The following is a 5,749-nucleotide window of genomic DNA, read 5'->3' as shown; positions in this document are numbered from 1 at the left end:
CACACTGGAAGATTCCTAACGGTGTAAAGACGGCGGCTGTCATCACTGATCTCATGTTCCATGATGCCTTCAGGATTCTACAGACAATGGTCCAAATGAGACCCGGAATATCATAAATAATGTTTACAAAGGAGAGTGCATTCTTCTCGGTGTTCAGCCTTGACACCACACCCTAGACATAATTATTTTTTTCTGTACAGCTCAGCCACTTAGTTCCAGTTTGCGGTAAAATTTTGTGGATTGATTTCCCTTTATGTCCATGTGGTCGGGCTCATCCCCTGCCTTTTCTTCTGTGGGAAGGGAGCTCCTCATGAGGTCAGGTGGAGCCTCTTCTGGCTCTCTGTGGTCCTGGAGAACATGAGTCATAGAATCAAGACAGCATGGTCCTGGGGCTGGGAGGTGGCGCATCACTTTAAGAGCACACCAGCTACTCTTGCAGAGGACCTGAGTTCTATCTCCAGCACTTACGTCTAGGTCTCATCACCACCTGTGACTTTAACCCAAGGGAATATGGTGTCTTCTTCTGGTCTCTGTGGGCACCTACGTACATACCCTTCACCCTGTACATGATGCAAATGCACACACACACACACACACACACACACACACACACACCTAAAAGTAAGATAAATTTGGAAAAATAAGAAAATGAATCTGGGGGCTGGTGAGATGGCTCAGCGGGTAAGAAGAGCACTGACTACTCTACCAAAGGTCCTGAGTTCAAATCCCAACAATCACATGGTGGCTCATATCCATCTGTAATGGGATCTGATGCCCTCTTCTGGTGCATCTGAAGACAGCTACAGTGTACTTCTGAATAATAATAAATAAATCTTTGGGCCAGAGCAAGCGAGGCCAACAGGAGCCAGTGGGATCGACCAGAGTGAGCAGAGGTCCTAATACAATTTCCAGCAACCACATGAAGGCTCACAATCATCTGTACAGCTACCATGTACTCATATACATAGACATAAATAAATAAATCTTTTTTTAAAAGGAAGAAAATTAATCTGGGCTGCAGGTTAAATCCACAGGACAACAGAAAGACTGAGGGTAATGGTGAGCACAGGAATGAGCAGAAAGTGGAGGGACACATTTCTGAATATTATATCTGACAAGGAATTGTAACTAGAATAGAGAAAGAATTTTTACAATGCAGTAATAAAAAAAAAAAACACTTTTAAAATGGAGAGCTCTAGGCTGAAGCATGGCTCAGTGGTGAGCACTTGCCCAGCATTTATAAAGACCCACAGCGCTACCTCAATATTTTAAAATAATAAAATAAAATAATATGAAGGGTCAGTGAGCTGGCTCAGTGGGTGAAGTACTCGCCACCAAGTCTGATGACCTGAGTTCTATGCTCAGAACCCACATGGAAGGAGGAGAGAATTGATTCCTACAAGTTGTTCTCTGGCCCTCACATGAGAGCTGTGATGTGTGTGTGTGTGTGTGTGTGTGTGTGTGTGTGTCCGTGACCATGTGGACGTGTGCACACGTGTATGGACATTAGAGACCAGAGGGCACTATAGACGCCCAAGAGCTGGAGTTACAGCAGGAGTGAACTGCCTGCTGTGGGTGCTACGAAAGACACTAAGGTCTACTGCAGGAGCAACCAGTGCTCTGCCATGCCCCAGCCACCCTTCATTTTCATTTAAAAACACTTTTTCCCCCATTTTTATGTATTTAGAAATTCTACCTTCATGTATGTCTGTGAACCATATAGGTTCTGGGTGTCTGTGAACCATATAGGTTCTGGGAATCCAACTCAGGACCTCTGGAAGAGCAGCCAGTGCTTGTAGCCACTGAGCCATCTCCAGCCCACTCTTCATTTTCTTGATTGTGTTATTTGAAGGGCAATATTTGCTAACCTCATAAGATCCCAGTTCTTCATTGTCATTGACAAACCTGAGACCATGGCAATTTATCTCTGTTCAAAAAGGTCATATATTTAGCTTTTACATAGTTTTTAATTCATTTTAAGTTCTGTTCACATGTAAGGGCTCCATCTTGGTTTTTTTTTTTTTTTCTTTTTTTGTTTTTTGTTTTTTGTTTTTAGTGTGGATATCATTTTCTCAGGACCATTTGTTTATTTTTTTAAAAGATTTATTTATTTAATGTATATGAGCATCCTGTCATTGATATACCAGAAGAGGGCATCAGATTCAATTACAGATGGTTGTAAGCCACCATGTGGTTGCTGGGAGTTGAACTCAGGACCTCTGGAAGAGCAGACAGTGCTCTTAACCACTGAGCCATCTCTCCAGCCCCAGGACCATTTGTTTAAAAGATGGTTTCCTTAGCCACTTAATGCCCTTGTCAAAAGCAAGTTGACTTTGGCTCACCAATCTCCGTGTCTTTGCTTGTGTGTAGACATTTAATCCAGGAACATATACACAATAAGCACATGCTCTGCCATCAAGCTGTGATGCCAACCCTATCATCTGTGTATACCTGTGCTGCTGCCTGGCCTTGAGTGGCTCCAGAAGACTATGTGTTGGCTATGGAGGGAACCCCAGGTGGTTTAATGGGGATTACTGGGCCCTGGCCCCTTTTTGTCTCTGTGAGATCTTCTTGGTCACCACGAGGTGAAGGGCCTTCTCTCCCCCATTCCATGCATTCTTGTCAAATATGCTGCCTTTACGTGGCCCTAAGTAACCCGGCCACATGACAATCCAAAGCAAATATGTTCTTTTAAGTTGTCTCAGCTTTTTGTCACAGTGACAGAAAGTTGGCTATTCTTTTGCCAGGACTATGCTATTTTTTAATAAAACATTTATTTTTACTTTTATTATTACTATTAATTCTATGTTGTATGTGGCTATATGTGTGACTTTATATGCAATGTCTATTTGTATATGACTATATACATAATTGTATATGCAAAATCTATGTTATATATGATTATATGCATGACTGTTATATGTTGTATATGACTATATTCATGACTGTATATGCAACCTCTATGTTGTTTATGACCATGTGCATAACTGCAAATGCAGTGTCTATGCTGTATGTGCATGTCAGTGTATCATTTCATGTCTGGTGCCTGTAGAGGCCTGAGAGATTCCTTGAAGCTGGACTTTAAGGCAGTTGTACATACACACACACACACACACACACACACACACACACACACAAACATGTACACGCACACACACACATTTTATCTTAAAAAATAAATAAAATGCCAGGTAGTGGTGGTGCACGCCTTTAATCCCAGCACTTGGGAGGCAGAGACAGGTGGATTTCTGAGTTCGAGGCCAGCCTGGTCTACAGAGTGAGTTCCAGGACAGCCAGGGCTACACAGAGAAACCCTGTCTCAAAAAAACAAAACAAATAAATAAATAAATAAATAGAATTTAAAAAATAAAAAATTTAAAAAATAATCAGAACTGACATTTCTTTGCGGGACAAATACAAATATCCAGTAAATGCCTGAAAAGTTGTCAATGTTACTGAGCAGAGGTGGTGTACACACCTTTTTTTTTTTTTTTTTTTGGTTTTTTGAGACAGGGTGTCTCTGTATAGCCTTGGCTGTCCTGGAAGTCACTCTGTAGATCAGGCTGGCCTCGAACTCAGAAATCCACCTGTCTCTGCCTCCCAAGTGCTGGGATTAAAGGCTTGTGCCACCAACGTCCAGCTGGTGGTGCATACATTTAATCCCAGCACTCAGGAGGCAGAGGCAGGTTAATCTCTGAGTTTGAGGCCAGCCTGGTCTGCAGAGTGAGTTCTGGGATGGTAGGACTACAAAGAGAAATCTGGTCTCAAACAAACAAAACAAAACAAAAACAAAAATGCTTGATGCCATTAGTCATCAGAGAAGAGCCAGTGAAGCTGCAGTGAGACACTATTCACACCCAGTGGTGGTTAGGATCAAAAGTCAGTGCACACTGACTGTCAGGGCTGCAGGGATAGAGAGGACAGAGACCCTAATGGGCTTGAGGATGGTGGGAAGTGAGTCAGCGTGGGAACTCCCCACAGCAGCTGAACACAGAGTGCCTGGAACCTGAACCCTCTGCCTCTAGATCCACACCAGGGAGAGGAAATGTACCTGTAAACACAGGAATGTGTGAACACTGCTCACAGCAGCCAGTGTTAGTCACTACAACCAAACATCTCACATATTCAGCAGACAGACAGAAAACCAATGTTCAGTGTGCCCACACCCTGGGACATCACCAGGTAAAAGGGTTGAAGTGCTGACTTATGTGACGAAATGTGTGAGGCTTGCCCTCTGTATTGGAAGCTCAACCTGGTGTGAAGTGTCTGGCAGGCAAATCTATAGCAACACAAAATGGGCCACTGGCTGCTCAAAATGGGCCACTGAGCAAGTGGGACCTTACAGTTAAGTGTTCCCTTTTTTTTTTTTTTTTTTTTTTTTTGAGACAGTGTCTCACTGTGTAGTCCTGGCTAGCCTGGAATGTGATATGTAGACTAAGCTAGTCTTACACTCAAAGAGATCAGACTGCCTCTGCCTCCCAAGTGCTCAAAGCTGCATGTCACGCCAGCCTCAGAGTATTTAACACCCTTCTTGTCTATAAGGCACCTCCACATATATGACACCCACATATACATAAATTAAAGTTAAAAACAAGGTGTAGGGGCTGGAGAGACAGCTCAGTGGTTAAGAGCACTGACTTCCAGAGGTTCTGAGTTCAATTCCCAGCAACCACATGGTGGCTCACCATGACCATCTGTAATGGGACCCGATGTCCTTTTCTGGTGTGTAGACAGCTACAGTGTATATAAAAACAAACAAACAAACAACCTAAGGTGCATTTCACCTTAGAAACAATACCTGAAGTTGACCTTTGGCCACACACATACACTCAAGTGCCTATATATATGCACCTGTGCACACAATGTGCCTACTTACACATGAACATGTACATAGATATACTCTAAAAAGGGAAAAACTATAACTCCACCAGTAAATTAGAAGTTTAAAGGTGCAAAAAGAAATGCCCCAGAAACATATCCCAGAGGGAAGCTGCTGTGCCTCTACTGATGTCAGCTTCAGTAAACGTCAGAGCAGAAAAATTACCAGGGGAAGCAGCTATTGCCTGATACTGACAGAGTCACTTCGCCAACAATGTTTTAAAATAAAAGCAAATGCTTTTTAAAAATGGTTTTACAAAGCACAACGGACCTTTGAAATAGAACTGGCTCCAATTTTGATGGGGCCTCAACCTGTCACAGAAGCCAATCAGTGGCCAGCGAGGATGGGTGCCGAGCAGCACATCCAGGTTATACTATCTAACAACAGAACACAGGACTGCACATGGAGCCCTCCAAAGTTGATAAGGCAAATTTAATAGAGCTAAAAATCAAAATTATAGAAGGCACACCTCTGAAAATAATAGAATTCAATTAGAAATTGGCAATGGAGAAACATCTTTAGAACCCAGTTGTTTAGGAATTAATTAGTATGTGGTTGGAGAAATGGCTGGGCAGTTGAGGACACTAGCTGCTCTTGCAGAAGACGTGAGTTCAATTCCCTGCACCCACAAGGTAACTCCAGTTCCAAGGGATCTGATGCCTTCTGGTTTCTGAAAGCAGCATGCACACATGTAGTGCACATACATACAGGCAGGCAAAACACATGCAAATAATCCATGAATCAAAGGAGTCTCCAAGAAGACCAAAAAATGTGCTTTAGGCTACATAACCAAGGCTAACTTCAAATTCTCAATCCTCCTGGTTCAACTTCCTAAGTACTGAGATTATAGGTATGCATACTCAGCTTAGA

Source organism: Mastomys coucha, unplaced genomic scaffold (genome assembly GCF_008632895.1).
Source record: "Mastomys coucha isolate ucsf_1 unplaced genomic scaffold, UCSF_Mcou_1 pScaffold22, whole genome shotgun sequence".
NCBI classification, from domain to species: Eukaryota; Metazoa; Chordata; class Mammalia; order Rodentia; family Muridae; genus Mastomys; species Mastomys coucha.
Note: the sequence above shows the minus strand (reverse complement) of the source record.